Source organism: Chenopodium quinoa, unplaced genomic scaffold (assembly GCF_001683475.1).
Source record: "Chenopodium quinoa cultivar QQ74 unplaced genomic scaffold, ASM168347v1, whole genome shotgun sequence".
Lineage (NCBI taxonomy): Eukaryota > Viridiplantae > Streptophyta > Magnoliopsida > Caryophyllales > Amaranthaceae > Chenopodium > Chenopodium quinoa.
This window is the reverse complement of record NW_018744813.1, coordinates 1,373,667-1,400,448: the sequence shown is the minus strand read 5'-3', so window position 1 is coordinate 1,400,448 and position 26,782 is coordinate 1,373,667.

Below are 26,782 nucleotides of genomic sequence, written 5' to 3'. Positions count from 1 at the left end.
ACATTATTATTGGACCCTTGTTATGGACCAAACTAAACTAGATTGGATATTATCATAAAATAAAATAGGTTTTCGAAAACAGAAAGAGAGAATTTTTATAAACACTAACCGCAACACTAGACTTTCCAAACTTTCACTTCATTTGATTATGATTCGACGTGGAAGGTATTCATCAGCGGGTTTGGTTTTGGGGAGACACAAATGGGTGTCTACAGGCTACAATGCCATACTTGGTCGTCCCACCCTTAATGCTGCAAAAGTTGTTATTGTCGCCCATCTGATGTTATTGAAGTTTGAGAGGTCGGACGGGAAGATTGGTTCGATTTAAGGAAGTAAAAAAATGGCAAAAGAATAAAATCAGCTGGCAATGAAGCTAACAACCCGCGGACAGGAAAAGTTGTCCGAGCCAAAAGGGGAAGAACCCTAACTCCAAGCACACCAGGTCGGCCAAAAGCGCAAGCCGGCCATGGTCGACTAGGCATAGCAGTAAATGACCGTTGGCCGGCCAAAAGATTTGACACCAAAGACGGTCGGCGATCATTAAGATGTAATGCTGGACCCCGATCAACCTGATTGGGCGGTCAAAGTGACGAGGGGGTGAAGTAGGTCGTTGAAACTGATCCTCCCACGGTCAAACTAAATTTACTTAACCAACCTATATACAAGTATAGAAGCAAGTCAAGGGTCGAGCTCAAAGGAACAATAATGTTCAAATGCTTTCGATTTGGGCGCCTAAGCTAGGTTAAAGCCAGAGGTAAAGGTAGAACTTACAACTAACAAAACAAAGGATCAAGCAAATAAAACACTAGGAATAGGGATCAACAAGTAATCATAACAATTGCAACAACTTGGGACAAACATGCCAATCAATGGTTGTAAAGTCTAATGATAAGAGTAATCAATTGGAATCAAAGAGCTATCTTCTAATCGTTAAGCTAGATGTCTCTACGAATAACTAACTAAGAAATCACAATCCAAACCAATAGATAATTGCAATTCCTAAATCAATTGTTCGTGTCATTAGCAATTACATTGCAATCTAGCATAATTCTCAAGGCCTAATCAAATTACACACATGCACAATTTTCATTAATCACTTTAATCTCAACAATCAGTTAACACCATTCCCAAATTAATCACAATCAATCAATCATAAACGTTTCACCCAATTCCTAGCTAACAACTATTCTAGAACCACCATTACACTAATTAAGAATCAAACATAAAAATCAAGGCATCAAACATGAAATTAAACAAAACAATAAGATGAGTTAGAGTTAGAAATGATCATTGATAATGGAGAAGATCTTCAACACAATTTTCACTAGTCACTAGTAGAAAAATACAAAAAGGCAACCCTAAAATGGCACCGGTTCAGACCAAACCGGTGCCAAAAACAGCCCTAAAAATGGGCGGGATTTTAGACCAAGAGTAATGGCACCGGTTCAAATCAAACATGAGCCAAAAATACAAAGGGCACCGGTTTGAACCGGTGCCACTGAACCGGTCTAAACTTTAAAAAAAAAACGGAGCATTAAACCCTAAAACCCTAAGTTCTATCCGCCTCCATTCCCCCATTCCCTCTCTTCTCCTTCTCTCTCCCCCTTCTCTCTCCTCTCTCTCTTCGTTCTTCTTTCTTCTTTCATCTCCATCGATCTCCTCTCTCTCTCTCTTCGTTCTTCTTTCTTCTTTCATCTCCATCGATCTCCTCTCTCTCATATTCTCCCTACGATCTCCTCTCCCCTTAGATCTGCAGCAACCAAAGCTTGAATTAGCGCAACAACAGCCGCTGCCACCACCACAAAGTTCGAGCACCACCACCGGCATCAACATCAACAACAATTTCTGGGATTCTTTTTCAAGTTCTGGCTTTTTTTTTTTATTTTAATTGTTTTTGTTTTCGATTCACCAATTTCGATTTTTGTTTTGTTTTTCGTATTTGGTTTTTTTTTCGATTTTGCCTTTTATTTTCGATTTTGGTTTTTCTTTTTCGATTTGTGGGATTTTTTTTTCAATTTTGGTTTTCTGGGTTTCAATTTTGATTTTGGTTTTTTTTTTTCTGATTTCTGGGATTTTGTTTTTGATTTTGGTTTTTTGGTTTTCAATATAGATTATGATTTTGGTTTTTGTTTTCGATTTCTGGGATTTTGTTTTTGATTTTGGTTTTTTGGGTTCCAATTTTAATTGGTTTTTTTTTTCCGATTTTAATTTTGTTTTTTTCGAATTTTTGGTTTCTTTTTTTCGATTTCAATTTTGGTTTTCTTTCATTTTAAATAATATTTTTAATTTTTGTTTTTTTTTTCTTTGGTTCAAACTTGAATTTCTGGGTTTTTTTTTTCCTTGGTTCAAACTTTAATTTCTTGGTTCAAACTTGAATTTCTGGGTTTTCTTTGGTTCAAACTTGAATTTCTGGTTCAAACTTTAATTTCGATTTTAATTTCGACTTGAATTTCTGGGTTCTTTTTATTTATTCTTAAGCTTATTTGTACCAATTGATATGTTCATATTGTAATTTTCTTTTTGATTTACGAGTATATTATAATTTTTTTTATGATTTATAATGTAATTTTTTTTATTTTTTTATATGTTAGTTGTAATTGATCTATATTGTAATTTTGGATTTGATTATGTATTGTAAATTTTGGATTATATATATTGAAACCAATTCGATTTTTGTTGTAATTGTTATTTTTTTCAGTTGATTTAATTGGTAAGTGAAAAAAAAACCAAAAAAAAAAAAATTTGACATTTTTGGCACCGGTTAACCGGGGCCAAAAGGAGGATAATTTTTTTTTTGAGTATTTTTGGCTTCGGTTAACCGGTGCCAAAACCTGTTTATGGCACCGATTTTGAACCGGTGCCAAAAAGGGGGGTAATTGGCACCCTCACATTGGGACCAGTTCAAACCGGTGCCTTAGGCCGGGTTTGAACCGATGCCAATTTCATTTTTTCACGTAGTGAGTGAATATTCAATCTCTAAATCACCATTGAAATTCGTCACTTTCTCTCTCTAAATATACTCCTAAACTAACCCTGAAACGAGAGATATAAACTCATAACTACGCTTAGAATATGATCAAAATTATGTCTATAATTCCTCCTAAAATCAGTTAGAGAAAAGTATTTATAAAGGCGCGGAAAAGGTAATCGATCGAAGCTGGAAATCGATCGCATTGGCAGAGGCGTGCGCCCTCTCCCGAGCCACACGCGTCAGCGCTGCATGTTGGCGCGCCCACGTGCCCTCTTTTATCTTGGTTTCTTTTGATTTTTTTTTGCCGCTCGTGTGCTCGATAATGAACTTGCGAACTCCGGATGATGCATGATGGTAAGGGCTGTAGCTAGGAGTTCTTTTGGTGGGTTCAACACCACTTCTTTATAGGAGCACACATCGAGAGCGCAAGAGCTAGAACTTGGAGCATCCACTTCCTTGCACCTTTAGATTTCTGAATGCTATGAGCTTACTCCACAAGCATCTTCCAACTTGGAAAATCATCACTATCGAGATTTGAGCCTTGTACAATACCTACAACCACGAAAAGAGAACAAATAAATGAGAAAAGACTAGAAAAACCATAAAAACACAAAACAAGATAGAAAAGGGAAATAAAGGAAAAAAGCATAAAACTATGCATTTATTAAGAATGAAAAATATGAAAAGAAGGTTAAAAATAACCTAAATGCTCATCAAATGAGTGCCATTCATGAAATGTCCCCAAGCTTATCTTTTGCTCGTCCTCGAGCAAAACAAAACCAAGGGAGAAATGATGAGCTTTTTTAAACAAACAAAAGAAAAGGAGAAGAGACAAGAATATACACTAACTCACTTTTGTAGGAATCACGGTCAATTTTAGCAACAATTGACAAGCCATTTAAACCCCTAGATCGCCCTAGAGGACGAGTAATGTTCTCGTAAGGGTTTACTAAGAGATTGACCCATTGTTTCGGGTATTTTTTGGATTTCCTCGGATACTGGTCGCGTTCTCCAGGCAATGACACTCGGACACCTGCAAAATGAACGAATATTCCTTTATCGGAATATTAGCCTCCGACGATCTAGTTAGATATCTAAACGGAAAAGGCTTAGAGAGAGAAAGTAGAGAGAAGTCGGAGCTATTTAATGATCTTGTTTGTAATGTCGTAATCCACCCCTCCCATCATAAATGATTGGGGTATTTATAGGGGTGGGAGTTTTTGTACCCTAAAATTCTGTGACGTGATTGGCTGCGGAATCAGACATTGCCACGTGTAGTACAGGGTCGCCCTTTTGCGGCTTTCATGAATATCTTTTGGGATTTGGACCTTGATGTAAGAAGGCATTTTCAATGCTGATTAAAGGGAATCTTTCGTGCCTTGGACACGTGTCACCTTCCCATAGTGACACGTATCACCCTTCAATTGGACCACGTGTCGCTATGGGATTGGTCCACATACATGGGGTATTTTTACCCTAAACACCTTGTACACGTGTCACCTTCCCATAGTGACACGTGTCACCCTTCAATTGGGCCACATGTCTCTATGGGATTGGTCCACATACATGGGGTATTTTTACCCTAATCATTTGCCCCACATAGGGGGTGGCTCGTACGATAACGACCGCGTCCTCTGAACTTTCAACTGCCTCGAGGCGTACAGGTATACGGAGATTGGACAGGCTGCTGAGATGTGTAGATCTGTCTGCCCCATTCGAAGTTGGCCGTCTTAGGCTGGCATGCTTCCTTCGTCCGCTTAGAAATCCCCTAGAGGACGCCTAACTATGAGAAAGAAGAGGACAAAGTACGCCACCTAAATTTTCTGGGGGAAAGCGGACGTCTAGCCATTAAGATGAAAGGTTTAGTTTCGTCTATTTTGACCGTCATTTCGGACACGCTGTTATTTGGCCGTCTCTTTTTCCGTTCATTCTAACAGCGCTGTCATTTAACCCCTTTAAATTCTAGATAAAATTTCAAATTATAACCGTTCAGCTTTTTTATGCGGGAAAGATGAATTTACCAATATGCCCCCTTAAATTTTGCCTATTTATACAATGGTTTTGACCTCATTTTCACAATTTGGAACTTTGTGATTTTTAGAGAGAGATTAGAGCTTTTAAAGAGAGAAAGTGTTTTTTCTTTAAATCTTCAAGAGCTCCACTGTGAATTTGAGTTTTTCGGGCGTATTTTTTAGTTTTCCGGTCCACTTTAAAGACTTCTCAAGTTTTCTACATGTACAGCGGTAGGCCGCCTGTTTTCTTTCCCTTTTTTTACTTGTATTATTTTTCTTGCTTTTCATTTTTAAAATCTCGCTCAACACTCGGCTTCGTCCTATTCTCCTTATGAGGCCGCTCGTTCGCCTAGGACTGAGGAGTCTAGAGTGGACGGAGACGAGTTGTCTCCTTCATGGAGTGGGTCCATTTCTAGTGCGTACCAACTCACCTCCACCTATTCTTCTCTGTCCCTGCAGTCGGACATGGTAAGAACAATGCAAACGCATGATCGTCACGCAGCCAGAACCCTGACAGTAGTCTAGCGAATCCTAAGACTCCTTGTGACCCAAACAATGCTGACTTAAAAACTCCGTTTACTACTCCCACAACCGCTTCCACGGGCACTAATTGCTCGGCCGTGGAAGTGACTTCATCTTTTGAGGAGCGCCAACGTGCACAGGGCGTCTCTTCTACTATTTGGGTATCCGGGCCAACCCTAGATCCTAGGTCCTCACAACAAGCCAACTCGGTTAAACAATCGGCCGGGTTGCGATCTCATGAGAGACCTCCTTCCCTTTCCCGGGCGGCCTTTTCTGGTCAGTCCGTTTCAGTTCCTTCACCATTCCATATCCAACATAGCAGGTCGCACAAAGAAAGAGTTGGAATTTCCATCAACGAACCGTCCGACCTGCCCCCTTGTAGTGGCCCTTCTTAAGAAACTAGGGCGGCCACTGCTAAAGATAAGGGTAAAGGTCCCTTAGTTCCTGAAGAGCCTCAAAAAGCTGTAGCTCGACCGAGGCAGCAGACTTGGACAGAGTGATGTCCTCTGAATTTGGTACCGCCCCTCACTAAGAGGACAAGGAGGCAGAAGGTGAGGCCGAGGCCGAAGGTGAGACGACCAAAGGAGAGGCGGGGATCGAAGGTGAGGTCACCAATATTGACAAATTCAAAGACTCGTACGCCTGTACGGTGGGTAGCACGGCCTTGGGCTACCTCAATGATGGATTTGAGGAATACAAGGCGTTCCTCCATCTAAGAGAAGGCTTCGAGCTGGTGGCGCCGCAAAAATCTCACTCTGTGGAAGCATGGGAAGCGGCTGCGCCACAAAGCCTTCTACGTCTATAGGGCCGCCTTCGACATTGGACTCTGCTTCCCCCTTCACCCTTTCGTCCGCACTGTTGTGGACGAATATAATATAGCTCTTTTCCAGCTGATGCCAAACAGCTGGCTGAATGTGTTCGGGTACTTGGTGATGTTTATCCTTTAATCCGGACTTTCCGGTTTTCTGTGAGATGCATTCCATGACCAAGCTGGAGAAACACACAGACGGTTAGTTCATCCTCAGCACCACCAAGGATTATATGGTGGTGGAAGACCGCATCTCCAAATGGCGAGACTGGAAGAATCGCTTCTACTGCATCAAGACTAAGGATGTGGAGTTAAACTTGAGGATGAACTGATTGAATTCCAAGCCGATCCAACTTGAACGCGGGGACCACAAGCCGTACAAGCCACCCGTCCACCCCAGCCAAACACCAGCTTGAATATTTTGGGGTTAATAGGGTGGAGAAGGACGACAAGATGGTGGTCATGCCTAAGAACTGGGTTCCTTTGTCCAGTTGGCTTAGAGACCCAAAATTCATGTCGGCCTACGGCCTGTACAAGAATTTTCCCCAAGGTGGGATGACTAGGTTTTTCTTGTACGCATAATATTTCTTCTTTTGAAAATTTTTCAAACTCTTTTTCTTCTTTTATTCTGCCGCGGAGGCGTACGCCATGCTGGATCCCGAAGAAAAGGGGGAGATTAACATGGCAGAGATCGACTTGGCAAGATACAAGGCTCGTCAGAAGATGTACGAGCAAACAAAGGAAGTATAAAGTTTTTCTAGGTCTATCGTCCGTGTTGCTAGGTTGGGAGGAGACTCCTACCTGAGTTTACATGGACGATGTCCTATTTCTTTCCCAGACTTCCTCTTTTTCCCATGGACAGTTCTTCGTCCGAGTTGGTATGTTGGGAGCAGGATCCCAACTGTATCTACACGGACGTTAGCAAAGTTTTATTTAGTTATATTTATTCAACTTTTTCTTGCTTTTTTCATCTGGCCACTCCTACCCCCAGGGCTAAACGAAAGCAGTCGTCCTCGGTTGCGAAGGATGATAAGGATGGGAAGGCGTCCAAGCAAAGGAAGACAGTCGCGTCAAAGACCCCTTCCACCACGGCGACGAAGACTAAGTCGCGGACTGCTTCTAAGCAGTTTAAAGGAGAGCAACCCCATCTGGTTGATAGAGGGGTCTCTAAGTCCGTGGATCCAGCCGCTAAGCCAGTCCATGATGACTCCGTGAAAACGGACGATATGGGTAAGTCGACCCCAGCAAAACCGACCGGGCCCATCTTGACTCCGCCCGTCGAGAGAGTCCAAAAATCTGATAGGCTCGAGGCCTCTGAGTCGGCTGGCGATCAACCAAGTTACACAGGTGAGGAGGGCGACGAACATGCACCGCTTCCTCCATTTACCTTTAACACTCTTTCTCCTCCGAGCTTCTCGAACGGTTAGTTTAGACAATCTTGCACAACTTTGTTCTACAAACTTAAGTCTTATTGCTCAAACAAAACACTTTTGCGCTCGTGTACAGATATTACGAAGGAGTTAAATATGAAGCTGCCTGGCCAGTCTCTTACAGGGCGGACAGGAAGGCCATGAGGGAAGCCATGGCCAGGGCCGTCTCTGCTGAGCATCGAGACAAGCTGCGGGGGATTAATGAGGGCTTGCTTATTCATACTAATATGACTAATTGCAGCGCTGAGGTAGCATTTTGCAACTTATTCATACTAATACTTTCGTTTTTATTTTTCTAACTCACTTTGCCTTGTACGCAACTCTTCCAACGACTGACCGCCTTCCTTAAATGAAAGGAGAAAGAGAACGAGAAGCTGAAAAAAGATGTCGTTACTGGGACGACCGCTCTCCAACGCACTCACTTTGAAACTTAGATCAACGCGTTATCCGACAAGGCGGCGTGGCAGGCTGAGGACCTGGTCAAGCTGGGCAAGGCTCTCAAACAAGAGACTTTGGCTAAGGAAACCATTAGACAGAAGAGAGATATGGCTATCCTGGAAGGCCAGCGCTGTTAGGAAGGGTTCGAGGCCTCTGAAAAGCTGAAGAGCGACGTGGCCCTTGACCAAAAGAATCTCAAGTAGGCCTTGGATGAGGCGGATGCTTTCCGGGCTGAGGTGGAGACTTTGAAGAATTTCGTTGAGGACATAACTAAACAGCTAAAGGCGCCTCGGCCGCCTAGCGCAGATGAGGTCGTCCGCGTCGAGAAAAATGCCGAGGATAGGTTTAAGAGCCACTTCTTCGAGGCATTTGAGCTCATGGTGGATGAAGGGGAGGCCGCCTACTATAAGGAGCTCTTTACCAAGTGTCTTAACTTTGTCTGCCTCAGGGAAGAGGCTAAGAAGGCCGGTCAGTCTCCTCCTGAACTGGTCGTTACACCGACCACTTCGGAGGATGAAGAAGATGAAGAGGAGGCAAACGAAGCTGAGGACGAAGAGGAAAACAAGGAAGAGCCTGCTGATGGTAAGTCCGCCCCTGTCTCCAAGGAGCCTGTCCAAGATAAAGATCCGGCTAAATAGAGCCTAGGTCCTCCTCTGGCCATCCCCAAATTTAAGCTTTTCACTCTTCTGCTTTTGTTAAACAATTTTCTTTTTATTTGGTGCCGCCTGTTTTGAGCGGCTTTGTAAGATGTTTTTCCACCTTCTGAGCGGTTTTAATTAATGCAAATTTTTTCGTCTTCTAAGCGGTTATCCATTTTATCTATTTTGTACTTAGAAAATTTTGAGCACTTTTACGTTTTTACGCTTTTATGCTTTCGTACAATGGGGGGGGCGGGTGTGCCCCTTTATTCGGCGTTCGCCTAGTCCATACTCTGAATGGTTTGATTGACTTGGTAGTTTTTATGCCTCAAAGGGGATGACTACTAGCAAGTTAATCAATCATAGTAATGATTTCCCTTGGACTAGGTGCAACGCCGAATCAACAGCTATTGCGGTCGTATTACGGGCCTCATGTGAGCCGTCCGTTGAATCTATCGCTCGGACATACTTAAGAAATTTCAAGTAATATCTCAACTTTAAAATTTCAAAGTTTGGCAGGGCTATTTTGCCTAGGTATTCCCTTGCCCTCATGTAAGGAGGTGAATGTCCTTGACGGATTTGGGTACCTTATGCCTTTCTCCGTCCGTCCCAATGGGAGGCGGACGTATGCTTTTTGTAGACACCTAAAAATCTCTCGCCAAAAAAAAACCCCGATGATGAACACCTTTCACCGCCACTATTGGTCGGGTTGATTATTTAATCTTTGTATTTCTTAAATCCATGTTCTATCCAATATATTTCATAAACCAATCCATTTCCTAGCTCATTTCCCTAAACCATAACTTGTTATCCACTTTTCGTGTCCACATCACAAAACCCAGATGAACTGATTTTTTGGTCATATAATTGATCCAATTATTATTTGGTTGGATAGACCTTGAAATAAGCTTTCCAACCATATATCATAATCCCAATTCCGAGCTATAACGAAAAAGATATGAGCAAAACACTAAACTCGGCCCAAAACCGACACCCTTCCACTAAAACGGTCATATCTTAAAATATACAAATAATTTTGACTGATTCCAATTGGGTTGGAAAGTATACTTGATAAGATTTCCAATAATATATTATATGCCTTATTCCAAGTAACGAATCAAAAGTTATGATGATTTTAAAAACGGGTAAAAAACTAGAATTACCGCGCACAGTGCAAAAGCACCGTGACACGGCGCTTGATGACGTGGCACATTTCCTGCTGCCATGATACGGTGCTTTACATCGTGTCACGGTGCTATTTTTGAAGCTTTTTACCGTCAAATTCCACCATGGCACGGTACCTGTTGCCGTGACACGGTGCCTGCTGCTGTGACACGGTATTTCTCACCGTGTCACGGTGCTTTTTCTGTGTAATTTCCGCGTTTTCTTTTACCATGACACGGCGTATCGTATCATGCCATGGTGAAAACTTTTGTGTCATGGTACGTGTGTTGTGTCACGGAATTTTCTCGTGTCTTTTCCGCGTAAACCCTTCACGCGCTTTCAAAACTCGTAGGTCAAATATGTTCCGCGTCACTCCAATTTTCCTCGTGTCACGGGATTTTCCCCCATCTGACGATGCCTTCCCCTGTCTGACGGTGCCTGGCACCGTGTCACAGTGTTCTCTTCCGTGTCGCGGTGTTAATTTTTAGGGTTTTTTTATCTTTTTAAGGTTTCGTGTGTTCCCTCTACTCATTTTCCTTATAAATACCCCGTCCTTTCTGCAGTTCGGAGCATCAAATCATTCTCTCTTCCTTTCTTTTACACCAAAAATCATTTTATTCTCTCTCTCCCATATTCTAAGCCTTAAATATATATTCCTTATTACACCATTCTTCCCTTAAGCACTCCAAGGAGTCCATACTTAACCCGAGGTTCCGTCCTTAAACCAAGGCGTGAAAGGTACAAATAACTAAGGGTTTGGACCAAATCAACTCTACATTTATTAAATTTAATTATCATTTAATTTATATTTTTTTAATTAAAGTTACTAACAATTTATTCATGATGTAGCAACTTTAAGAAACGCTCTGAATGTGAGTAATTAATTAATTTAATTACTCTTATTTTATTTTTAATATTGCTAGTTTCATGATTAGGGGTCATAACCAGTTAATTCCCCAAATAAACAAAATTGTTTATCTGGGGTATTATTGTCTTTTCAAGTACCAATGGAGGGTATATACGTCTTTTCATGTACTAGTTGAGGGGTACATGTGTAAGTTTCTCACCAAACAGTAAAAGCAAAAAGCAAGTAGTAATTGGACAGTTCACCAAAAGTACTGAATAAATGACCTTGCTTTTTCAATATATTTACAAAAATGCCATCAGATAAACAAAAATTCGTTTATCTAGCAGATTAACTTCTATTTTCCCCATGATTAGGTTAATTTATATTTGATTTGACTAATGCTATTATTGTTAAATTGCTTCCAATATTAATGTTTATTCTATTATTGTTATTATGATCACCATATTGCATGTTTAAAGGGAATATGTAATTGAAAATCATGCCTAATAAGATAATTTGGACAACCAGTTTAGGTTCCTTAATCTTGTTGTCTAATCAAGTGGTCACAAATATTTTTGAATTATGTTGCATTAATATTAAACCAATTTAGCCTTAATAGTTTGGAGCAAATTGAATCTTTATTTGCATGCCTTTGAGATCGCAGGAATCACTTTTTTCTATAAGAATTGAGTAGAGTCCAATACTGTTGAATGTGACTCCATGATTCACTTTGTACCATCATCCTCGATCCTCCTTTTGTGGTTCCGAACCATATGGAGTTAGTAATCTCATGGATTATGAATGGGGTGTGTAGACACCCATTTGTGTCTCCCCAAAACCAAACCCAGTGATGAGTACCTTTCACATCGAATCATAATCGAATGAAGTGAAAGTGTGGAAAGTCTAGTGTTGTGGTTAGTTTTTAATTCTTTTATTTCTCTCTATTTTTGAAAACCTATTTTGAGAAAATAGCCAATCCAGTTTAGTTTGGTCCGTGGAAAGGGTCCAAGAATAGTGTAGTTGGGTCGGGTTCGAAAAGTGCTTTCCAACGATATATTATAAGTCCAATTCCGATTAATAATGAGGAAGTTATGGCCAAATTACTAAATTGAGCCCGGTTAGATATTTTATGTGCGTCCCAATGATCTAGAGGAGGGCCTATTATGATTTATCATTCCTAATGTGATTAGGATTGATTATTGTCTTATAGAATCTTCTAGAAGGTTCTTTTGAATCCTAATTTAATTAGCATTGATAAATTGCCTTTAATTGACTTTTAAGAGTTTTATTTAGAATAAAAGAAGTGTTTTTAAGCAAAATACAATTTTACCCTCTCGTAAACTTAAATTTTATCAAAATAAGAAAACGCGTGAAAAATTGTTTGCAGCGCCATACAACAAGTCCATCGCCTGGCGACAGACCTGGCGTCTAGCGACAGATCTGTCGTCTGGCGAAAGGCGCGTGTTTAATGTGCAGTCGTGTTTTATTCTTTTCGAAACTCTAATTCGTTTTTTATCATATCCGACTGATTTTCTCTATAAATGGCCTCCTAAAACCTCCGTTTTCAATCACCAACTCTCATCAAGAAATTCTTGATTACTCTCTCTCTCTCTCTCTTTTCTAAACTACCTTTTCTATTCAAAATTCCGCATTCATAAGATCTAGACACCTACCATTGTTTGAAATTGCCTTCGCCCTAGACGTGAAAGGTTTTACTTTCTGAGGGTTTGGTCCCAAATCTCTCTTTTAATTATTTAATTTAATTCTTTGATTTTATATTTTCCTTGAGGTTACTAATGCGTGTATTTTTTTATTAGAAAGAGTACGAGGCACCCAAGTAACTGCTTTAATTGTTTGCATTGTTATTATGATATAGAAATCATGTTTAGGTTGTTATTATGATTCCTAGTGTCAAGTTAGGGTGTTTTGATCTTCCTAGCATCATGTTTAAGGAAAAGGTTATAATATCAAATATATTTATTATGAAATCTGTTATGCTTCTTATTGTCTTAGGGCAAAAGCTTTGATTTTTATTGTTTAGTGACATGCTAGGGTTTGTTATTAATCTTGTTAGTATCATGCCTAGGATCTTGCTATTATTATGCTTTAACATAATTATGATTATTTTCATGATTTATTGTTATAATTTATGATGATTATTTTGATTATTATTGTCATGATTATTATTATGATGATTATGATCTGTTATTATTATGTTGCTTGATTGCTATTGTTATTGCTTGATCACGCCATTTATGCATGTTTAAAGGGAATTTGTACTTGTAATCATGCTTAATAAGATAATTAATAATCTTTTGTAGGGCTAATATGATTATAATTCAAGTGATCACCAATAATAGATGTGTTTGTACATTAATATTCAACCAACATAGATAAACAAGTTTAGGGTAATCCTATTGATTGCATGTTAGTCAGAAAGCGCACATGAATACGATCAGAATAAAGTAGAGGCCTATTATTAGGGCAGGTTCAATCTCTTTTAGGTTGGATTTCCCCGAACTTCCAGTCTTGGCTCCAGACATATTAGAGTTAACAATCTCCTGGACCGTTAAGGGGTGTAACCTTCACCCTGTGAATGGTTTACAAGTTCCTAAAACTTGTTGGCGACTCTTTTGCTCTAGCTTCCTTCCCATTGGACTCCACCATGCTTAAGGTATGATCACAGTGGGGTTCAAGTTTGGGGTAATGCTTGAAATATTCCCGACAGTTTTTGTCGACTCCACTGGGGAGAATTTCTATATTAATTCCTAAAATTTATTTTGGCAATGATTTAGAATGAGTGGATGAGACTCGAAAATTTCTAAGTATTTCATGTGCGTAATTTTGAGTAACATTATTGTCATATGCATAAAAAAGATCTCATTATAAAGACTATCCGTAATGAATTTAAAACATAGGATTTTTACACGTAGGAAATTTGAGGAATATTTTTCACAACAAGGATCGAAATAATGTTGCACGTAACTGGAAAATTTTATCGAGTACAGAAAGCTGCTGAGGCATGTAGGAACTGGCGTCTAGAAAACAGAGTTTGTCGCTGATGATATGACTATGTCGCCAGGCGACACTTCTGTCGCCAAGCAACAGAGCTATATTGCGGCGATGGCCTCTGTTCGCTGGCGCCAAGTTCTTCCAATACCGAGCAGAAATATACGTTCTAATTTTGACCAGTTTTTTAGCACTGTTTGCTCGATCCTACTTCCTGATTGAGTTTTTCTCATTTTTCTAAAACTCATATGTGTTCTACATATGGACATAACCCTCTGGGAATTCATGCTCCTTCTACTTGATTAAACGCTCTGTGCAACAAAGGGTACATCCGAGAATGTTGAATTCACCAGACCATGGAAGCGAGTTTTTTAACTCACGGTGTCCCATCCACTCGCGCCAACCCTTCAAAAGGAAAGGCTTCCGCGCGGTGCATCTGGACAAGTAACCATGGACCCTCTTTGACTAACCCATATCCCGAACTTTAGAGAACTAGAGCCATGGTTAGGTTGCAAACTTATTGCATCATATTGTGCCTACTTGCCTTATTGTGCATTATTTGTTGTGCATACTCTATGTGTTTTTCCTATCTGTTTGTTTGACTTATGAAGACAAAAATAAACTGATTGATAACTAAAAGGACTTTGCCTAATTAATTAATTAATTAGAGTAATTAAAGTCTAATAATTTAATCGGATTGACTTAGTACGACTTTAGGCATGTCCCGTAGTGTAAAAATACTGAAAGTAGTCCCATATTAACACTGTGTTGTGCAATGCCTGGCGACAGCTCTGTCGTCTGGCGCTGCACTGCAAAGTGCGGCGACAATCCTGTTGCTTTGGCGACAGTTCAGAATTTTGCTCGAGTCATCACTATGAGTCTAATTAAACAGTTTTCTAATCAATTCGATTATTTTATTAATAACAGTACCTTTGTTAAGCCCTTAATTAAGTCTAGTCACATAGTCTAGCCACATGGTCTTACACAGTCTTAACATGTCACATACACTCACTAGTCTTAGCACACACTTTGTATATGTCACCATGACCATGTCTTAGGTTCATGCATGAGTCGGTTTTTTTCCGTCATTTGAGTTGGGGGCACATTATATTCCTAATTTTTTCATATCCCTCCACCTACATCATCTTTCCATTCTCTACATGCTTTCTCCCTATCACAATATTCATTCTTCCATCCTCCTTCCATCTATTGCATATTGAATAGAGTTTGAGTCAAATAATTAACAATGAATATCCCTAATTTTCCTTTCCACGGTACTTGGTCAAGGAGAGAAGGGCGATTAATAAAAGACAACACCTTTAACCAGTGAGTCGGAAATGTTGGGGTTTTTGTAAGTCCAACTTACCGCGGAAACAACCCCAACCCAAAGAACCACTCACAATTAATAAAACCATAAAGCATAACAAATAAACATAAAAGGATAAAATCGGAATTTACCTTTGACGCGTGCTTCGCCCTCAAAGACGGGCTCTTACTTGAAAGCTTAGCCCCGCTAACATGAGAGACTCCAACGAAAGTCCACCCGCAAAAACTACTAGCGACTTTTAGGTCCGTTACCTCGAGGTTAGCGAGGTCTGACCAAAACTCGAGTATTATGTGAGTTTAAGAGTTTTTGCTAATGCAATGCTCTATTGAACTCCTACTCAAGCACTATTTCCAAAAACCCAAGATGAGTATTTATAGGCAAGAAGGAGAGTGGGAATTTTTATCCCATCAATGTGGGAGTTCATGAAATTCCACAATTTATTTTAAAGCTAAATTAAAATAAATAAGCAAACTAATAATAAATATACAAGTGGCACTATCAAATGTAAAGGGTGGTGAGGACCACATGGAGAGTAGGGGACCATACTTGCTCCCCACTCAATACTCTCCTTGTGCCACATGTCCCTCACCCCACTTGCTTTCTATATGCTCCCACTTGCTCCCCTAGTACACGGCCCTATGGCCCAGCCACAGCCCGTCGAGAGCCCAGCCCGTGCGTGCGCTGCTAGTTGCTGCTAGCATCCACGGCTTACGGCAGCTAGCTGTTGCTAGCATGCATGCTTGTGACTGCTAGCTGCTACTAGCATGCGATGCTTGCGGCTGCTAGCACGCTGCTAGCCGTAGTACGCTAGCACGCACCAGCCGGCCGTGCATGGCTCGGCTTGGTGCGCTTGCTAGCCACCTATGCTAGGACATTTTTGCCCCTAGCACTCAGATGCTCGGGGCACTCCGATGCTAGGGGTATTTTGAGAAATATTGATGATTTATTATTATTTGCGCGTCTTGTCATTTGTTATTTTTGACTCGACATTTGAGATTCTCCAACGCTCGGTTTCGACGCTCCAAGATTGAATTACCGACGTCTAAATATTTAATACTCGGGCGACGAATTAATTTCTACCAAATTAATTCGTCGAGTCGGTTTGTTTACTGCAAAGGGTGTGATCTGAAGGGTTCAGTCAAGATTAAGCTGTGATATTAATTATGCATTAATATTACTGATCGGAAGCAGCCTCCACCTAGACATTCCGATCACTTGACCTTACTGAATATATAAGCTTTCTAATAATCCTGAACCCACTAACGGAATAGTACACTTGTTCGAAGGACACCATTCCTTTTAGGAAACGGAAAGCTAAGAAGATAATGGCAAGTCAATAAAAAGTTAATGAACTTAAGAAGCAAATGGCTGACGTAACTGAGGTGTTGAAGGCTTAAACCCTCCAACTCAATGACCCTTTCAAGAAACAACAAATGGAGCTCATGCAAGAGAGCTTGAGCAAGATATCCAATGACTATAAATTCCAGGGCATCAGCTCACAAGGGATCTCAGTGGACAAGGAGCTTCTTCCGCGAAAGTTCAATGCCACTAACATCCCTAAATTCAAGGCAACAGATAATCCTTATCTTCACTTAAGAGCCTTTGAAACTATAATGAACATCAAGGGGATTGATAGGAAAGTCATTCATTCCTTGTTTTCCTTATCTCTTGAAACCGTTTGCAAACAATGGTTCTTCTCCCTTGACAGAGAGAAAACTTCTACTTGGGATGCTATTATAAACGCTTTCATTAATAGGTATAAATGCAATATTCAAGTCGAAACCGATTATAGACAACTTGAGATGCTAAGACAAAAAGAGAATGAAGGCTTTACCTCTTTCTTCAATAAGTGGAGGGAAACTTCCGCTAAAATGATTGAGGTGCCCTTTGAAAAAGAATCTATGAGGATGTTCATAAAAAATTTTCAAGAAAAGTATTCAAAGCACATAAAATATCAACACAACTTGAATACTTTTCAAGTCGTCTATGACATAGGCATTGAGATCGAAGATGACCTTGCAAAGCAAAAAGCTACTAACAATAGTATAACCAAAGTGGATGGAAAGGAAAGAAGAACGACAATCCTTCATCTTCCGAAAACGCCCACTCTAGTAACAATGTTAGTACCGTTGATCTCAGCGAAGTTTTAGCCATGGATAACCAAGGATCTAAGAAGCAACTAAGGAAAGACTTCACCCCCATTGGGATGAGCTACGATATTGCCTTCGATCGACTCCATGCTAAGGGACTCATTACTCCCATTGGACCTATTCAAGATCCCACACCTGAAAAGAGATTCCCTATTTGGAATCCAGATGCACATTGCAAATATCATCAAGGTAGGGGTCATGCAACATTTGATCGATAATAACAAGCTAAAGGAGGCCATCCATCATTTGATCGATAATAACAAGCTTCCCATGCCTCCAGCTATCAAGAAGAGCGAGTGATGATAGTGCAAACGACACAAGACAGAGGCGAGCTTCAACAACGAGATTTCGTGACCTCCTCTTTTCTATTTCTTTTATTTACCCTTTCCCCAATAAGTCTAGCATAGGCACGTTTTTATTCTCCTTAGATTTATTTTGTAGGATCATTATTTCTTCTCCTTTAATAAAAATGAGCATTTATTTTCTTGCATATGATCATTTCATGACATTGCATTAAAAAAAAAATCGTGTCGAACTAAGCACAAGGTATACCAATGATGTGAGGAACCCCTTGTAGCCACATCATATCTCCCTTCACCTTTCAAATCTACAATCCTTTTTTGATAAACCACTTTGATCCTCGTCTAACAATAGACCTTTCTTTCTTCAACCCATATATACCTAACTTTGGGATGTGATGGTGTGTAACTTATGCAATTTTCAATTTCGTAAAAAGCTTGAGTGATTTCAAAAGATTAAAATAGAAAAAAATAAGCAAATAAATAAATAAATAAATAAATAAATAAATAAATAAAAGTGTACAAAAGGGAAAGTGTTCCAATGTCTTCGATATGAATTGTTGATCTTAAGTTTTGATGATGACTCAAGGAACCTAAGCAAACCCATAGGGGCTTTAACTTTTGTCTATTAGCTTTGATGTATTGACAGGTTTTATATGCAACGAAGTTCTAGAGTTAGAATGGAGCATGGAACAAGTCTAAAGGATGAGCTATGGACGAGCATAGAAGACAATCATAAGCCAAGTTCCTTGAGTGAGGAACTGAAGCTCCAGAGTCGAAGCTTCACTGTGTTCCTAGGAGTCTATTGTATCTTTATTATTTATTTTAGGCTTCTTGTATATATGTTAAGTACATTGTTAATTGATAGGATTTAAGTGGATTTAATTCCAGTTTATAAAGATTTTATTTTTCCTTTCTTTAACAAGATTTAATTTTATTTTGGAAAAATATTTTTTAAGTAAAAATATCTTATTTATTAAAAGATTTTTTGTTCTGATTTTATCCTAATATTTTGGAAAATCTGACTTGGTAAAAACTATTTTTAAAACGGCTTTTACTTGGTAAATGAGGTTGAGAAAATAAAGGAATCACTTCCTTATTGTATGCTTCAGCTTGCTGCCCAAGCATCCACGAACTGCACTTCCTTATTTCATGGAAGTTGTGGTATAGTGGGAGCTAAGGCAAACGTAAGGTTTTCAACTGCTTTCCTCTTGTATAAATAGGATTAGTTTTCTGTTTTGAAAAGCACACTTGAGCATTTCCGATTCTTAGCTTTTCTAAAAGAGTCAAAAATCCACTTAAGTCCTTGAGTGTCTTTGTACTTAGCATCTTAGTAGTTTTATTTTGAGTTGTATTGGGGTAGAGTTTGGGTATACTCTAGAGTGTGAAATTGCTTTGAGTGAAGCAAGGATAAAGAGAGAGATTCGAGAGCTATACTGATTGAGGGATCAGTTGAGGGGGAACTTAAGTTCGTAGAGGAACTTGAGTTTAGAAGTCTTAATTTGTAATAGGTTGTTTGCCCTATTATTATTGAGAGTTGTGATTAAAATCCCTTGTGGTTGTGGTTTTTCTTCTTGATTAGGGCCAAGAAGTTTTCCACGTAAAATCTCTCTTGCACTTTAAAGTTTTTGTTTTAGTTTCTTTAAGAATTCCGCAAAAATTACCCTAGTTCCTCAACAATACAATTCACCCCCCCCCCCCCCCCTTGTATTGTTCATTCGAGTCAAAAATTGGTATCAGAGCAGGTTCCTCGAAGAAATCAGGAAACCCTGACGAGTTAAGTTCCTGGAATCAAGATGAACAATCACGAGAAACTGGAAGAAGGTTACTCTACGCAGCGTCCTCCTATGTTCAATGGAAAATTCTACACCTATTGGAAGAACAAGATGGAGATTTTTATCAAAGCCGACAACTACCAGGTTTGGAGAGTGATCGAAGTTGGTGATTTTGAAATTACCAAAACCACTGGTGAAAATGAGGTAGTACCTAAACCCATGTCTGAATTTGATAAGGAAAATTTTGAGAAAATGGAAATTAATGCACTTGCTGTTAAATTACTTCATTGTGGAATTGGACCCAATGAACACAACCGTGTTATGGGTTGTAAAAATGCTAAAGAAATTTGGGATTTACTTCAAGTCACTTATGAAGGAACTAGCGAAGTGAAACGCTCTAAGATTGACTTGCTTACGTCAAAATATGAACGGTTTGAAATGCAACCAAAAGAATCAATTCAAGAAATGTTAACTAGATTTACTAACTTTACTAATGAGCTTGTTTCTCTTGGAAAGCAAATCCCTATTGATGAGCAGGTCAGAAAAGTTCTAAGAAGCCTCCCCCAAGATGAGAGATGGAGAGCCAAGGTAACAGCCTTACAAGAAACAAAGGACTTCACAAAGTTCAATATTGAGCAACTTGCTGGTTCCCTTATAACCCATGAGCTGCACCTAGGAACAAGCAACAGTGAAGGAAACTGAGGAAAAGGCTTGGCTCTCAAAGTTGGAGATCAAGAAGACTCTGAAGTCGATGAAGAAGAGGCTGATATGCTGGTGAGAAGGTTCAAAAGAATGTTCAACCGAAACAACAAGTCAAGGAACTTCACCAAGAAACCCTCTACTTCAAAAACTGACTCTGGTTGTCACAAATGTGGATCTCTAGAACACTTTATTCGTGAGTGTCCACTTTAGGATACAGAGAAAGGTAAAGGGAAGGCAAAGGAACAAGTTAAGAGCAACTACAACAAAAGTCCTTTCAATAAAACAGACATTAGAAAGGCTATGATTGTTGCCTGGGGAGATTCTGAAAGTGGGGATGAAGAGAAACAACCTGAAGAAGAAACAGCTCATCTATGTCTGATGGCCAAACGTGATGAAAAGGCTTACACCGATGAGCTTGCTAAAGAGGTATTCCTTGATCCTAATGTGCTTAAAACTTATACTAAAGATGCTCTCATTGATTTAGTGTTTAAATTAGAAGATGACTGGACTCACACTAGTATTCTTCTAGGTGAATGTCAAAGAGCTCTCAAAGTCTGCAAGGAACACAATACGTGGATTGAGAATCAACGAACTGATGTTCAAAGTAGATTTTTTGAACTTTTTGACAAAAATCTTCTATTAAAAGAAATGAATGAGAAACTCAAGTTTGAGAATATCATGGTTAATGTAGAATTGACTCAATACAAACTTGCTAATGCTGAAGTGTCTCCAAGTTCCTCCTCTGAATCTTTGCCTAAATTTAAGGAGGATTTTGAAAAATTAAAATATGATCTTGACGAGTTAAGAATTGTAAAGGCAAAATTGGAGAAGGAACTTGAGCTTCGAAAAGAAAGAAGCATTAGCCAGTTTGGAATTCCTAAGTGGATAGAGAATGCTCAAACCAAAAGAACTGAAGGTCTATGATTCATACGTTCTAAGCATAAGGGCAAGAAAAAATATGTAGACCTGCCTAGTTATAAAGTATGTACCTTCTGTGGTAAAACTGGTCATCTTGTTGCCACGTGTAACAGGAAGGAACAGTCTGTTAGTAAGAATGTTAAGCAAGTTTGGGTAAAGAAATCTGATATTGCTTCAACGTCCAAGGAACCCAAGGAAACCTGGGTTCCTGAATCAAACCAATAAGTTCTTTTGCAGGTCCTAGTGAGGGGGAACAACACGTGATATCTCGACAGTGGTTGTTCAAAGCATATGACAGGAGATAAATCAAAGTTTCTCTCACTAGAGGCCTATCCAGGAGGAATTGTGACCTTTGGAGACAACAAAAAGGGTGAAGTAATTGCTAAAGGAAAAGAAGGATGGTCCAGTTCTCATTCAATAGAAAATGTACTTTTGGTCGAGGGTTTGATGCACAATTTGCTGAGCATATCACAATTTTGTGATAAAGGAAACTCTGTAAGTTTTACCTCTGATTCATGCAACATCATTAATGATAAAATAGGAAGGGTTGTTCTTGAAGGAACTAGAAAAGGGAACACATACATTGTGGATCTAAATTCTGTTCCAAGGAACAACCTTACCTGCTTGAGTGCCATTAATGATGATCCCTTATTATGGCATAAACGTTTTGGACATGCTAGCTTCTCACTCATGGATAAAATTAGAGCAAGGAACTTGGTTATAAGGCTTCCCTCAGTCAAGTTCCTCATACAACATATATGTGATGCATGTGTGAGAGGCAAGCAAGTCAGGTCTTCCTTTAAAAGCAAAAACATGGTCAGCACCACAAAGCCATTGGAGCTAATTCATATGGATTTGTGTGGTCCCATGCGTGTTCAAAGTAGAAGTGGAAAGAAATATGTTTTAGTTATTATTGATGATTTTTCTAAATTTACTTGGGTGATTTTTCTGTCTAGTAAGGATGAAACTTTTGATGAATTTGTGTCCTTTGCCAAAAGAGTACAGAATTCAAGTGGAAATCAAATTATCCACATTCGATCAGATCATGGAACTGAGATTGAGAATTCAAGATTCGATGACTTTTGCAAAGAAAATGGCATGGATCATAACTTTTCAGCCCCAAGAACTCCTCAACAGAACGGAGTCGTTGAAAGGAAGAAAAGGACTCTAGAAGACATGGCAAGAACTATGCTCATAGCAAGTGGTCTTCCAAGAAACTTCTGGGCTGAAGCTATTAATACTGCATGTTATATTATTAACAGGGTTATGATGAGACCAATCATCAATAAGACTCCTTATGAACTGTTTAAGGGTAGGAAACCCAATATTTCTCACTTTCGAGCTTTTGGATGCAGGTTCTTTGTTCATAATAATGGGAAAAGGAACATAGGAAAATTTGATGAAAGAAGTGATGAAGCTGTGTTCCTTGGCTATGAATCAAATAGCAAAGCTTACAGAGTTTACAATAAAAATACATTATGTGTAGAAGAAAGCATTCATGTGATATTTGATGAATCTAATATGGTTATGAATGTGCAGGAACAAGACAATAATGATTATGAAATTGGTATGATTAGAGACAAGGAAGAAGATGAAGAAACCTCCAAGCAAACTAAGGAAGTAAGAGAGGAACCTGAGCAGGAACATAAAGAAAATGCTGAAGTTCCTAATCAAGAAAACCCGGAGGAACAAGATCATGGAGAACCTGGCAACAAGGAAAATGGAGAAGAAACTGAAGAAGAAGTGCCTCAAATAGGAGTTCCTGCCAGAGAATTTCAACCAAAGCCATTCAGATATCGAGGCTCTCATCCAACAGACCTTATTATAAGTGATATTGGTAGAGGAACTCAGACCAGATCACAGTTGAGGAAATTCTGTGCCTTTCAAGCCTTCCTATCCATTATTGAGCCAAGGAATCATGATGAAGCACTAAAGGATGCTGACTGGATAATTGCCATGCAAGATGAACTCAATGAGTTCGAAAGGAACAAGGTATGGCATCTTGAAGAGAAACCTAAATACAAAAAGGTTATAGGGCTCAAGTGGGTATTCAGGAACAAGCTGGATGAATATGGAACAATTGTGAGAAACAAAGCAAGACTTGTTGTGAAGGGCTATAATTAGCAAGAAGGTATTGACTTTGAAGAAACTTTTGCTCCTGTTGCTAGATTAGAAGCTATTAGTATCTCAATTGCTTTTGCTTCTTTTTTGGGTTTCAAACTATATCAAATGGATGTTAAGTGTGCTTTCTTAAATGGTTTTCTTGAAGAAGAGGTGTTCGTGGAACAACCTCCAGGTTTTGAAAATCCCCAATTTCCTAATCATGTCTTTAAGCTTGATAAAGCTCTTTATGGGCTGAAACAAGCACCTAGAGCTTGGTATGAGAGGCTCTCTAAGTTCCTTCTTCAAAATGATTTTAAAAGAGGTAAAGTAGATAAAACTTTGTTTTTAAAATCTGAAGGAACTGACTTACTAGTTGTTCAAATATATGTTGATGATATTATTTTTGGAGCAACTAACGAAAACTTGTGCAAGTACTTTGCTGAGCTAATGAGTGGTGAATTTGAGATGAGCATGATGGGGGAACTCAAATTCTTTCTTGGACTACAAATCAAAAAAACTGAAAGAGGTATTGCAATTCACTAACAAAAGTATGTCAAGGAACTGCTGAAGAAATATAACCTTGACCAAGCAAAGACCAACCATACTCCAATGGGAACAGGCACAAGGTTAGATGAAGATCTACAAGGAACTAGTGTAGATCAAACCAAATACAGAGGTATGATTGCAGCCCTTTTATACTTAACTGCTAGCAGACCTGATATTGCATTTAGTGTTGGCCTATGTGCAAGGTTTCAATCTAATCCTAAGAAGTCACACCTTACAGCAGTAAAAAAAGGATCCTACGATATCTCAAAGGAACTGACCATCTTTGTCTCTTCTATCCTAGAAGTGATACTTTTGATTTAAAAGGTTTTGCAGATGCTGACTATGCAGGAGATTTGGTGAATAGGAAGAGTACTTCAGGAATGATTCAGTTTCTCAGGCCATGCCTAGTTTCTTGGGGATCCAAGAAACAGAATACAGTGACCTTGTCAACTGCTGAAGCTGAATATGTGGCAGCTGCTGCCTGCTGTTCTCAAGTACTTTGGATAAAACAACAACTAAGAGATTATGGTATGAAGTATAATTGCATTCCTATTTATTGTGATAATACTAGTGCCATATGCATTTCAAAAGATCCAGTTCATCATTCTCGTGTGAAACATATTCACATAAGGCATCATTTCCTTAAGGATAATGTGGAAAAAGGCTTAATTAAGTTAGATTTTTTTGAAACTGAAAATCAAATTGCTGACATTCTTACTAAGCCTTTGAGCAGGGAAAAATTTGAAAAGATGCGCATGGAACTTGGTATGATACAATTGAGTTAAGAAGACCTCAAGTTCCCCCAAGGTATAAGTCAATCATGCATGCATTACATGTATCTTACACAATATGAATATGTGAAAACATAGTCCTAAGCATTAGAATGTATGGCATTACATATGGGATTGTGGCTGTATGTGAAGAAATCAAATTGCATTTGGCATGTCTATGTTATAACAAACTATGTTGACTTGTTCCTAGTTCCTTCGAAATAATCTATCAGATTTTGTTCTATCTTTTTGAGAATTAATTAAATCAGTTGATTAATTTTATCTCTTAAAATCTTATCTTTTATTTTGAATTATTTCTCATTTCTTATCTTTTAAAATTCAAATTCATCTCTCAAAAATTGTTGATTAAATACCCGTGACTGTTTGCATTCAATTCAAAGTTTCTGATAACTTAACCTTCACCTTTCATGTCAAATCACATTAATTCTTTAAACTGACCAAGTTAAAAGTAATTTCTCTATACTTCATCAAACGACACCTGCACTATTTAATTAACCTTTCACATTCATTCACCGACCCTTTTATCCCTTAAAATTCCAATCCTATAAAATGACACCAAACCCTACACACTGTTCCTCACCTCCTCACTCTGTAAAATACACCCTACATTTTACCGATTCAGCGAATTCACCCATGGATGTTTCACCAAAACCTCAAGTTACCCCTCAAAAATATTCACCCATGGATATCGAGCAAGAGAATCAAACTAAACCCTCTGTTGAAAAACCAAAGAACTTGCCTGCTGAGTCAAAGAAACGAAAGCTGGAGGAACTTGAGGATCAGGGCTGGGAGGAATTAGGAGAAATAATTCAGTTGGAAAATTCTCCATTTCAAAAGAAAGTCGAAGCAAGCTCTGAACGCTTCATTCATGGTTTCTGCATCAACTTGCCATGGTGTGAAGTAAGTAAGTATTCTTAATTACTTGAAATCTTAGAGGCTCAAAATTGGGTGCAACTGTTTAGTGAAAGTTACAATAATGTGCTTGCTCATGCTCCTTTGAAAGAATTCTGTGCAAATTTTAAGAATTATGATGGTGTTTGTGTATCAAGAGTTAAAAATAAGAAAATTAGTTTTGTTGCTGATTATTTATCTGCTATCTTTGGAACTACGAATGAGGGGTTTGATGAATATTTTAAAGGAGCTACTGATAAAAGTGTAGGTGATGTGCCCATAAAAGATATTGTGGAATCAATTGGTGGAAAGGTGTCTAAAGTTCAAACTAATCATAATATGTTCTCTCCCATTCAAAAACTGTTGTTTATCTTTGTGCATTTAGCCATTGTTCCAAGAACTCAGCACATGCATGAGGCTAACCACCTTGATGTTATGCTGATGTACTGCCTTGAAAACAAAATCCAAATCAATTTCCCTTCCATCATGATAAAACACCTCACCCACTGTCTTGCAAACCATTTGAAGGTTGGATATGCAAATCTGATCATTACTCTCATTGAGAGTTTTGGTATTTCTGTGGAGAACTGTGAACATATCAAACTACAAACCAATCATTTTGTTCAACCCAAAACCCTTGAAAGCAGAAACTTGCATGTTGTTGATGGTATTGCCCAATTCCTTCCTAAACAAACTTCTAAGGCTAAGGAAGGAGTTAAGGTTCTGACTGAGGAAGAGGAGTTGGACAAATGGCTGGAAGAAGAGGAAAGTGAGGGAGAGGAAGAAAATAAGGAAAAAGAAGAATGTTCTGAAAAGAAGGGCGGGAAAGGTAATGCTTCTGGTGGTAGGAAAAGGAAGAGCATTAGGTTGGCTGTTAAGCCAAAAGCGAAAGCTGAGGCTCCAGCTGATTTTGTGGATCTCAGTGAAGAGAAAGCCTTTGTTCAGGGGGAACAGGGCATATTTATGCAGGAATCTATCACTCGCTCTGCTCCAGTAAGTGCAGGTACAGGATTTGCCACCTTTGGTTCTGTGAGTTCCACCTTGGAACTGAAGGCACTCAAAGATGCTGTCAAGCTGTTGTCTGATGCTCAATCATCTCTGCTCCTAAGGATTGGAGCTCTTGAGAAGCTAGTAGGAGACCTGGTGCATGCTTCTAAGGAACTCACCTCAGCAATTAAGGAAAGCACTTCAATTCTCTCTCAAGGCCAGGCTGAGTTGTTGAAGAAGCTGGAAGAGATTGTTGTTGAAGAAGAAGTTGCTGAGGAAACAAAAGAAGAGCACAAGACCCCAGTCCCTACAGCCTAATCCTATTTTGTGCCTATCTCATATATCAAACTATCTTTTAATCTTGGTCTGTATTAAACTTGGTTTATTTTGCTTCTTTTGGTCTGTAAACAATTAAACAGGGTATTTTCTTTTGTTTTTGATGTTCTGGAGGAAC